Raw genomic sequence first — 12,366 nt, 5'->3', positions numbered from 1 at the left:
AACAACATATCTGAACATATGATGTGAATGAGGCCATGGTGAATTGAAAGAAAAAAATATACAATATTATTTTGAGAATTGCATCTAAAATCTGCTAGTCTGGTTTTACAGATATGTTGTGCTAGTATTTCTGTGTACACTCTGGCATCGCAGGTGGTTCTTGTCTTCACGGAGGATGCTGTTAGGGGAGACTCAGAAATATTGCCCGGGAACAGCTTGTACGGCAAAGGCAGTGCATTGATTTGAGTCCCAGCTGGAGACTGGAATCTGGCTTGCTTGAAATGCTGACCATCCTGATAGGTGACTGAAGCATTCCTCACGCCTTGGTAAAGTAGGAATGAGTTTCCGGTCAGGACTGCAGTGAAAGGCGATTGTAGTAAAATAGCACAATGGCATTGGGGTTTATTTACTAAAGCTAGGGAGGGCAAAATTAGTCATATTTCTGCATAGGAAACAATTAGCTTCTAACCTCAGCTTGTTCAATTAAGCTCTGGCAATAAAACCTGGAAGCTGATTGCTTTCTATGCAAAATTGTGACTAATTTTGCCCTCTCTAGCTTTAGTAAATAAACTCCTATGTTATATTCTTGGGTGAAGGGAAGATTCCAAGATTATTTAATGTTGTGTCGGGTATGACTGGTCTCACGCATGCAGAAAAGTCTTTTGTGATCAACTTCAAGTTGTTCTTTTCAAAATAATCATTTCTCTAATTATGGAAAAAAATCACAAAGAGGAATAAGAAAAGTTTATAGGCAATGGCACTCCTCTTTAGTAGGTGCAGATTTCCAACTTTTTTTTTTTTTAACACCTCTCAGATGTATCAGCAACTGTTTATCCTTTTCTCAGCAGAATTTCCCTGAGCGAGAGGTCTGTCTATTCGTGGACCTTAGGCTACATTCACATAGGTGCATATCTTCGGATACTTTGTTGCATTCAGAGGTGGCCGCATGCTGCCATAATGCACGGTTTTGTGTTTGTTTTTTGCAGGCCCAGCATAGGGCAGTCTATTCAAGCGACAAATGCTCCCAAGTAGCTCCTGTACCTTTTTTGGGCATTGAACCTTGGATTTTTACCGCACATTTTGTCATTTTCTCCTAGCCATGTTTGACATGCCATTAGGAAATAATGGTGCCGCAAGCACGATGGCTGTTTCTGGGATTGCACTCAGAAATGCTTGTTTCTGCGTGCGTTCCTGGAACGTGAAAGTGTGAATAGAGCCTGATTTAGTGATTATTTATTTGTTAAATTTTTAAGCTAACGAATGGAGGTAAATGAAGAGCATTTGTCGCTGGCAATCTTGCCACTGACATGATCTACTGTTCAAACTCCGTTGCTCAGTGACTGAGCTACAGATCGCTGTAGGATTAGCAAGGTAGAAATTTTATAAAAAATAACTGATTTCTTTAGCAAAAATTTGGATGTGTAAAAGTGTAGCGCTATTAAACCATAAAGAAAAATGTGTAACCATTAAGGTAGTATTAGAGTAAACTCCCTAATACAAGTACTGAAAAAATCCCAATGTGCAAGGGATAATAAAGAAATACAAAACTAACCCAATGGGGAAATAACACGTGTTACATATATAATACAGTGCATGTATACATAAATATCCTTAATAGGAATGAATAAATAATGGTGACAAAAATAAGTGATAATACCACAGTAGATAATTGGAATGTGAATAAAGTGCCAATATACAGACACAAAATGACCTGGTAAAAAACAAAAGTCCAGAATATATTGACCCAGTGTGTTAATAAAAGTCCAAGGATAGAGAGGATAATCCTGGAAGCACTTCCAGACAGATATTCGTCAGACGTCAAAACACTTCAAAGAGACTGAGATAGTGAGTAAGCCACCACCAATGAACATAAGGAGGCTTACCAGATGTTGATGACTTGGAGAGGCTTATACCACCCAAGTCATAAAGGCTTTTGAACCAGCTAGCTGGGAAGGTACATCTGCCTGGGCAGGCACAACGGATCCTGGGTCAGATCTACAGCTTGGCACAAACGATCTCAGACGACAACATAGAGGTAATACTCCAATGGGAGCCAGAGGTTCGGTGTTTACATACCATGGGAAAATAGATTAAAAAACTTGCAGATCGTGATACCGTTTGACATAGGATTTATTAAATAAAATAAAAAGTTGTAAACTCACATGATAGAAGATCATCAAAAGCATTCATATAAATACAAGAACAGGAGCGGTATGTGAAAGTAGGTCCACCCGACGCGTTTCAGCTAAAAAGCCATCATCTTCATTTCTATTAAGGATATTTATGTATACATGCACTGTATTGTATATGTAACACGTGTTATTTCCCCATTGGGTTAGTTTTGTATTTCTTTATTATCCCTTGCACATTGGGATTTTTTCAGTACTTGTATTAGGGAGTTTACTCTAATACTACCTTAATGGTTACACATTTTTCTTTATGGTTTAATAGCGCTACACTTTTACACATCCACACATGTTGCTTTGGTCTATAGCTGTGTTAGCTGCTGTTTGTACCTTTATTCCACACAGCGCTGTATTTCCCCCCCCCCCCTCTTTAGCAAAAATTTGCTTTAAAAAAAAAAAAAAGAGGATGGCCTGTTTAAAATGGTCCTTAAGAGAAAGGCTTGTTTGGATGGGATCCATAAGATATGTTCCAGAGGTCACAGGGGTAATAAAAGAGCAAAAACACACTCAATAGGTACATTTACACTTCTTGAATTTAATTTACAATGTGCGTCTATAAAGTTTGGTTAATGGCCCGATATCTCAACGGCAACATGAGCCAAGTGCACACGCATGCACATGGCTATCCAGAGACATGTCGAGAAGTGCCACCTAGCATGGAGTACACATGACCTTCAGGGTAAACCCACCACGAATGAACATCAAGTTCTGCTATAAATGGTGGAAACCGGCGACGGAGACGTATAAAATGATGGGGCAAGGGTACAGGACGGAAGCTATGAGTAGAAAATGTGTTTACGTCAAATGCTTTCACAATGGGGATAAAATGACTGAGGATGGGCCACATTTGGGCCGGCCGTTGACGAGCAGAACCCCAGACACGATGGAGCGAGTATGACAGATGCTGGCATGAGATCAGCGACTGACTCTACAATTGATGGCGGAGGAATTGGGCATTAGCAAGGACACGGTGTGCACCATTGTCTGCAAAGATTTGGGTGGAAGATCTGTTCCTGGTTTGTGCCGCACAAGCTGACAGACGAACAGAAAGCAAAACGGATGGAAATCCCCGTTGCAGGGGATAAGACATGGTGCTACATGTTCGTTCCAGAATCCAAGCAGCAAACGGTAGCATGGCGTTCACTGTCTTCCCTGTGACCCAAAAAGAGTCGACTGTAAAAGTCCAAGGTCAAGACAATGTTTTGCAAACGTGGCGGCAATCCAAGAATGTGTGACAGCGGTTCTGTGATTGATTCCTAAAGAGGCCTTTGCTGACAGTTTACAGAAGCTTTATGAAGGTTGCCAAACGTGTTGCTGAAGCCTGGCGAGTATTTTGAAGGCCAATAAAGGTAATTTGTTTGTATCTTCTGTTTTGTTTGCTTTCTGATACCATTCACCGAACTTTTTAGACACTCCTCGTAGATAGACAATAGGAGGGTGTGATTCAATAATGCATTGCAACACTTTTCTGTTTTACATTTTTTTTAAAAGCTATGCAACAGTTTTCCTGCTATTTCTGATGTGACAGTTTACATTCTGTCACTTTAGCTGTGATAAATTCCTTAGGAAAATCCGCCATGTTGGTAATAAGTGGAGGTAAATAAGACCTCTTCTATGTTGAAGTAAATTGTGTCGCATATATAAGCATTGTGTTGCAGACAAAACTCTGCAATAAAGTTTATATACACCTTACCGACAGGATTCATGCTTTTTGCATTTTTGCTTGATGTATTTTCTGTGGAAATCAATAGGAACGCATATTAATGTATACAGTGACGCATGTTGATGCATAATGGTGCATGTAAATGGGTAATGACACTCATCAACGTGCACGATGAGGTGATGATGCACTTTCAATACAAAGTGCATTGCAACGCACATTTAAAATGCTCAACAGCATGTTAATATGCATTTATATGCGTTTCTATAGATTTCAATGGAAAACGCATTGGGTATAGATACATAGTTGTAAACCCAGCCTTAAAGGAGAAGTAGAGCCAAATATTTTTTGGCCATACTTCTCCTGTGGGTCACAGGAATGCACTTCGTTCTGCACTCCTGTGACCCGATTTCAGCTGACAGTTGGGCTTCAGGCTTTGGAATGATCCCGACTATACAGTTGGGATTCACCCAGATGCCTGAATCGGCAGCTGGCTCGGCCTCTCAGAGAGCCACTGGAAGACTGAGACAGCCACTCCCACCCCCTGCACAGCCAACTGCTCCAGTGAGCACTGGAGGGGCAGAGCACAGAACTGGTGATTGACTGTCTCTGCTCACTGAAGACTGAGGTCTGAGCAGTCAGTGGTGTAGAAGAGGCGGGGGACAGCTGCAGCTTGGATCAGTACTACAGCTATCTAGGTGAGTATGTATGTTTGTTTTTTTAGATTCCTGAACTTCTCTTTTAAGTCTAGGTTTATACTTGTGTGTCTGAACGTTCATCCATTTTTTGTGCATTTTTCATGCGTACCTATCAAAGTTTTTAAGGGGCCAAACATGCAACAAAAAAGTCTTATCAGACTATTGAATTATGCGCTGGAAGCTTCTTGTATACAGCAATACACTTTACTTTCATGGAGGATTGCGGTATATATCTTTACATCATGGAGACAGGAAGAGAACAAACAAGTGCATTGAGCATAGATAGACAATACATCCTGTTATATCATAGAATACATACTATGACACTATAATAATACAGCACTGCCTGCTGCATAGATAAGTATAATGCATACAGTATATAGTTCACAGTACTTTACATTACATGCTGTTGTCCTTCCAAGAAAAAGAACCTTTTTCCAGTCGTACAGAAGCTCGCTGCATAGGTTTGAATATGCCCCAAAGACAATAATGGGATTCCTGTTGTCGCACAACATCCAAAGCACAGCAAACCACACAGGTGGGAACAGAAACACTAAACTGTTACTAGTTGCACCATTTGTTGCCTGGATGGGAGGCAGATTTTTGATGAATGTCTATAGCCTCCCCCAATCCAGCGACGTCACTGGCGCATCCACTCTGAAGGTCTGGCATACTGTACCGGACCTTCAGAGCACCGTGCCGTAACCGAGGGCTCCAAAATGCGTGCGCGGGGGTGACGTCATCGCAGCTCTGCCCATACTTTTTATTATCTGCTGTCCTCAGGGACAGATCCAATCCAGAGATTCCACTGTGTGGTGATCTCTGAATTGGATCTGTCCCTGGGGACAGCAGATAATGGCATCATTGGCATTGATGATTTGATTAATGATTTGATTGGTGTACTGCTTGCTGCACCGGATCTGATGACCGCAGGGAAGATGGCAAGATGCTGTGACCTGCCGACAACAAGGTGTGTTGCTTGCTGGACCATGGTAGACTGTATCTGATGGCTGCAGCCAGGGAAGATAGCAAGATGCTGCTGTGACCTTCTGCTTGCTGGACAGAACTGATGTGGGTGTGGGTCACTGTCCACACCTGTGCTGTGGACATCCCCCCGTTATCAGATCAGCTTAGGGTGGCTCAGCTCAGCTACTATACCTGGGTGGTGGATACAGCTATATTTATATTATAATATTATACACAGGCATAGTAGCTGACTAAGCTGCCCACCCTGAGCTAGTCTGATGGGGGGGAGGGGGGGCTGGACACACCGCTATATTGTGTGTGTGTGTGTGTGTATATATGTATATACAGTATCTCACCAAAATTAATTACAATCATATATATATATATTTTTTTTTTAACATTAGCATTGTTTTGGGAATATAATTTTGGCCGCGGCTATTTATCATTGTTTTATTTTAATACCATATAACTTAAGAAACTGTATATCACCATTAATACATATAACACCTTTTCTAAAACACACCCAGCTCAGCCACTCTGACTCAAGCTGAAATAAACTTTCAATACTTAAAGTTTATATTTCATTTTTTATCAACAACATTCCCCAACCAACAGGTGGGTGACATTTTAGGACACCCCACCTGTCACACCACCCCAAAAGCCTGCGGCCAATTCTATACTAGTTTGGAAATCTAAATTTAGTATGTCCAGGCCAATTTCTGACAAATGAACCCCATCATCCCGGTATAGGCCCGGACGCCCACCTTTTAGGTCAACGTGTATAAAAGACAACCCTTAAACTGGGCACATGAACTTTTCCATGGCTTTATTAATTCTCTTACGTACTCTTTCTAATGGTTTTAACATCAAAGATTCAATCCACCGCAACCGTGGTATAATTTCTGAAGAAACTACCATTAAATCAGGAAAAGATAGTTTAATTTGGTGGATAGCATGCTGGATATTCAAAATTAAATCCAGAGTTTTCTGTTGAACAACATCATTGCCTCCCAAATGTATTAAAAGGATATCCAGGGCAGGACAGACTAACCGAATCCTACCAAATTCAATTAACAATTAACAATTCCTCCCATAACATACCCCGTCTCCCAAACCAATAAACTTGAAACGAAGGATCCAATCCAAGATTAGTAGAGTATGAATGAGATGCAGCTCTCCTGTGTGCCCAATAAGTGAACGAGTGTCCACTCATGGAAGGCCACTCTCGGGCAACCTATAAAAACTAAAAACAATTAAATAAAACGTTAAGGCCGAACATACAATTTATAGGAATCAGATTTCCATCTGCCCAATGTTTTAATATCCTTGCAATCAAGACCAATTCTAGCAGCTTCCGTAGCAGCTCCAGTTCTGAAATATTATCATTTAACTGCAAAGACTGGCACCATTTAGATAAAACCTTATTAGATTGGAATTTGGTTAAAGGTGATCCGTTTGCATGTATGAATAAAAGGGCAACACATCAGGGCAAGTAGCTAAATAAGTCTGCATACGCATCACAGGGAAAATCGGCGAACCAGGGTATGAAGATAAAATAAGCCAGGTACCTTTGCCCAATTGATCAGTTTTGCTGGAACGAATAAAGAGTTTTAGTTTTCTTTCTTCCATAACCACATGTTGTTGCAGTAACCCTGTAGGGTTCTTTTTATTAACAGAAATTATTTCAGAAATGCGCAATGCTGCAAAAAAAGCTAAAGTAAATACAGCATTAAAAAGTATAGCCTCATAAATAGAAAAGCAAAATGAACTAGTCCTCATGCATAAAGAAGTAAGTACATCAGGGGTAATAGGACTCCTGTCATCAGGGGAAAAATTACCCTTCTTGTATCCTTTCAATGCTTGGCGAACTGTAAAGAAACTCAGACAAGACGTCAAATTTTTTTATTTTTTGAAAAAAGGAAATTCCTGACAGTGACTTGTATATATGAGACCAGGAATAATGTTTACTCATTAGAGACTCTAAAAATAACAAAACTACATGTTCAGAACACAAAAACATGTCCATGTTATTAGTGTTCAAAAATTGCAACCATAACATCCAAGAAGATTCATAACCAACCCATGAAGAAGAAGCTAGAGATTGTTTAATACAGTCAGAAACGAAATAATTTCCCATACACGTTGAGGGCATTGCGTACCTTGAGAATTTGCTGTTGGCAACAAGAAAAAGAAACGCTCCATCTGCGAACGAGAAAGTGCATCTGCAAGTGTATTCTCCTTACCTGGAATATATTGTGCCTTGACCCAGATATTTAAACAAAGACACTGGTATACCAAGTAGCGCAGTAGAGAATTAACTGGTGGTGACCTTGAAGAGAGGCAATTAACATCAAACAGAACACCCCTGTTATCAGTGCATACAAGGAGCCTTCTATTTACAAAATGCTCTCCCCAAATCTCAACGGCCACTATTAAAGGAAATAGTTCCAGTAAGACGATATTGCTACAAAAACCTTTGCTTATCCAATCAGCAGGCCATGGAGCCGAACACCAATGAGTGCCCCAAATAGCTCCAAAGCCAACGGATCCAGCAGAATCAGTAAACAAATGAAAATTGCTATCTACAATAAATTCCTCATGCCAAAATGTCTTTCCCTTAAAATGACTTAAGACATTAAACCAAATCAACATATCCTCTTTTAAATCGGTGGTCAACCTTATATGTAAAAATGGATTCTTCAATACAGAAATAGCCATATAAAGCCTTCTAGAAAATATTCTACCTATTGGCCATACCCGAGTAGCAAAAGCTAAATGCCCTAATAATGACTGCATGTCCTTTAACAATATTTTCTTTTTTCTAATTAATGACAACAGCAGCTCGGTAATTTTTAAAATTTTTTCTAAAGGGAGCCTAAACTCTTTTTCAACAGTATCAATTAAGATACCTAAAAATTCAATGCATGTTGTGGGCAAAATAGTTTTTTTCCCCTGCCAAAGGAACCCCGATTCAGTACAGGTTTCACAAAAAAAATTTAACAGGGAAATACATTGCGCAGAATTCGCAGCCCCCATAAAGAGAAAATCATCAAGGTAATGTATTAAAAAAGGAGAGCCTGACTTGACCGAAACCACCCATTCTAAAAAAGTAGAGAACGATTCAAAATAAAAACAAGAAAGAGAGCACCCCATTGGAAGACATCTGTCAAAATAAAACTTACCGGCAAAATGAAAACCCAAGGAATTAAAGTAGCTGGGATGTATAGGGAGCAACCAAAAAGCTGCTTTTACATCAGCCTTAGCTAATAAAGCATTGTCACCCAATAGTCTAATTTTTTGTATCGCACTATCAAAAGAGGTATAATTAACCGAAGAAAGATCATTATCAATTTGATTGTTTAAAGAAGAACCCAGAGGAAAAGATAAATGATGGATTAAACTGTAAGAATTAGGTTCTTTTTTGGGTACCAGCCCCAGAGGGGATCATCGAAAATCTTTAAAGGGCGGGGAAACGAAGGGGCCTGAAATCCTGCCCTCCCGAAGCTCTTTTTGTAACTTTTCTGCCACTACTTGTGATAGATCCGAAGCTGAAGAAAGATTCTTCACTATAGAACAACCCGAATCTTCAAATGGTGGAAGAAGAAAACCATTTGAAAATCCATCAATTAATAGAATTGCCTTCTCCTGATTTGGGTAACATTGGAGCCAGGGGAGGATGCTTTCCAATTTCACTGGGGTGGCTGCTTTTAAGAATAAAGCTCTCTATTAGACTGTGATTGATGATTGTATGACATTTTTCTAAAACATTTAGACACTGGGTGTGTACCGGCGCATAAAGCACATTCATGCTTATATTTACAATTAGCATGCCATTTACACATACCATCATTGTAAGCAAAACATATCCCTTTTTTGTATTGCATAGGCGTGCTAGTATTGGTAGTTGGTAATGATGGTCTAGAAAAACTGGGTCTTGGCGGAACAAAAAGATTAAGCCGAAGACCAACATCTTTTGTACCCTACTGTAGACCTGACTGAAATGCCTAGACTAAACTAGACTGCTCAGTACAGACATCCCCAAATACAGGCCCCTAAGTACTCACCCTCCCTTCCACAGACCCTCAGTACAGACGCCCCTTCACAGTAAAGACGCCTCAGGACAGTCACCCCCCCCCAGTACAGACCCCCCCCCCCAGTACATACACCTCAAGACAGTATTTTATATATATAGATATATATATAGATATATATATATATATCTATCTATATAGATCTATATATATCTATATATATATAGATATATATAGATAGATATATATATCTATATATATAGATATTTATTTATTTATTAATAAAATAAATATATATATATATATATAGATATATATATATATATATATCTATATATATATATATATATATATAGATATATATATATATATAGATATATATATCTATATATATATATATATATCTATATATATATAGAGAGAGAGAGAGATAGATAGATATCTATATATAGATATACATCTATATATATAGATATATTTCTATCTCTCTCTCTCTATATATATATATAGAGAGAGATAGATAAATATCTATCTATCTATCTATCTATCTATATATATATATATATATATATATATATATATATATATATTGATATATATATATATATTGATATATATCTCTATTTATAGAGATATATAGAGATATATATATAATATAGCTGTGTCCAGCACTCCCCCAAACCCCCCATCAGACCAGCTCAGGGCGCCAGACATGTAAACTCCTCCCACAGCTCTCAGGTGTAAGTGGGTGGCGTGGCGACACCATAGCAACCCCCCCACCCCCCTCACCTAAGGCTGTCACACCTCAGGCTCAGGCCGATGGCAGACACCCCCTCATCACAAGCCAACACCCTCCCACCCATTACAGCACCAGCTCTGGGCCAGGGCAGGGCGGGCGGCTCACAATACACTGGTGACCCATCCCATGCGGCAGCTGGAGAGGACAGTGTGCAGCTGCGCCACTCGGGTGGAGATAGTAACATGTGACAGGCTCAGCAGGGAAGTAGGAGGAGGAAGAAGGACACAAGCCAGGCCACGGCGCTGGAGGTGTTCCAGCCGTGTCAGCTGAAAAAAAAAAAGAGAGCTTTCCTCAACCTCGGGAGAGTCGGGAGGGTGTCACCCCTCTAGCGGGTGTCACCTGGATGCGGACCACACCCCCGTAGCGACGCTACTGTCTCTAACATCCACCAGCTCTGTGATGTCATGGAGGAGTGGAAGAGGACTCTAGTGGCAACCTATGAAGCTCTGGTGAACTCCATGCCCAAGAGTGTTAAGGCAGTGCTGGAAAATAATGGTGGCCACAAAAAATATTGACACTTTGGGCCCAATTTGGGCATTTTCACTTAGGGGTGTACTCACTTTTGTTGCCAGCGGTTTAATGGATGTGTGTTGAGTTATTTTGAGGGGACAGCAAATTCACACTGTTATACAAGCTGTACACTCACTACTTTACATTGTAGCAAAGTGTCATTTCTTCAGTGTTGTCACATGAAAAGATAGAATAAAATATTTACAAAAATGTGAAGGGTGTACTCACTTTTGTGAGATACTGTACATGGATTGTAATTCAGCCAACTTGTGCACAATCAGCCTGTTGGGTTTTTCCCGATCACTGCCGCCGGCTGTAGCTGGAAACACTGATCATTGTATTCTGACGGTGAGGAAGGCTCCCCGGCCGCTAGCCGAATACAATAGCAGGAGTGACTCCCCCATCCACATTGAATGTGTTGATGAGGAAGTCAGTAGAATTAAGCAAAAAAAGGAATTGTGTACGGCCAGCCTAAGAAACTCTTTATGAATTGCAAGGCATGGATAGTCTTCGGGATATTTTTTTTTAAATCTGTATAGCTCTCTCATTGATATTTTTTAAAAAGTAGACAAAGATTTTCCTGTTCTAACATGAAGCTTCTGTGTGCTGATTGTTTAATTGGGACTTTTGCGCAGAAGAGACGAAGAGGAAGTTATGATGGGAAGTGAGCAGTCAGCATCGGAATGTGGTTTTGAGTAACATTATCGGAGCGTTTAGCAGAAGCCCCTCAGCAGTGGCAGGGTTAATAAGCCTGTATCACCCCCCCCCCCCCCCCCTCCTCAGTATCTCCACCCTCCCCCTTTACTCACAGCATTATTCATAGCAGTAACCTCACCCTCCACCCCCTCTCTCTCCTTCTGTCTCTGATTCAATTTCTTCTTTCCACACACCCTCTTCCTTCTCTCTCTCCTTCATTTAAAGGGATTTTATTCCACATTATCTTATCCAAAAAGAGAAACTTTAAGATTTTTTTTTTATCCTCCCAAGTAGAAGCCCCTCATATTCTAAAAATCCCAACTTTTCTCCTGGAGAGATCCTAGAAGAATCCTTCAGGATCTGGCTGTGATTTCTGTGACTGCTAACCCCAGTACTCACTGTAAGCATTTGTTGTTATTTTCACCGAAACTTAGGTTGTAGGAGGAGAGTCGGCGACAGTTATCCCTGGTCCATTGCCACGGATGGACGTTCACGTCAGGATGGGTCACTGGACATAGCGAGAGCGAGCGAAAGATTTGGAAGCTTTTGTGTCCAGCTTTGGAGAACAGGCAAGCAGTGGTATGTACATCTGTACTGTCCGTCATGTCATTTCTGAATATCGCTGCTTAATATAAGGTGTACACGTATGGATCGTCTCACTCCTAGACCCATATATATATATATATATATATATATATATATATATATATATATATATATATATATATATGTCATTCTATAGTATGTGTATACTGACGATGAAGTCTTTCACGCTGGATAATGTACACATAACTACACTTTTAGTCTGTTTTATATGTGT

The 12,366-nt window shown here is 40.1% G+C and overlaps 1 protein-coding gene across 2 annotated transcripts in view; it reads left to right on the top strand.

The window, feature by feature from the left end:
* Positions 1–12,366, top strand: part of PPP1R18 (protein phosphatase 1 regulatory subunit 18) — a 101,348-nt gene that overhangs the window by 34,077 nt on the left and 54,905 nt on the right. For both annotated transcript variants that reach the window (XM_073598896.1, XM_073598895.1), the window contains exon 2: positions 11,981–12,125. The gene's annotated coding sequence lies outside the window, so the exon portion shown is untranslated. The remainder of the gene's footprint in view (positions 1–11,980; positions 12,126–12,366) is intronic.

Source organism: Aquarana catesbeiana, linkage group LG09, assembly GCF_042186555.1.
Source record: "Aquarana catesbeiana isolate 2022-GZ linkage group LG09, ASM4218655v1, whole genome shotgun sequence".
NCBI classification, from domain to species: Eukaryota; Metazoa; Chordata; class Amphibia; order Anura; family Ranidae; genus Aquarana; species Aquarana catesbeiana.
This window is presented reverse-complemented; position numbering and strand designations above follow the sequence as displayed.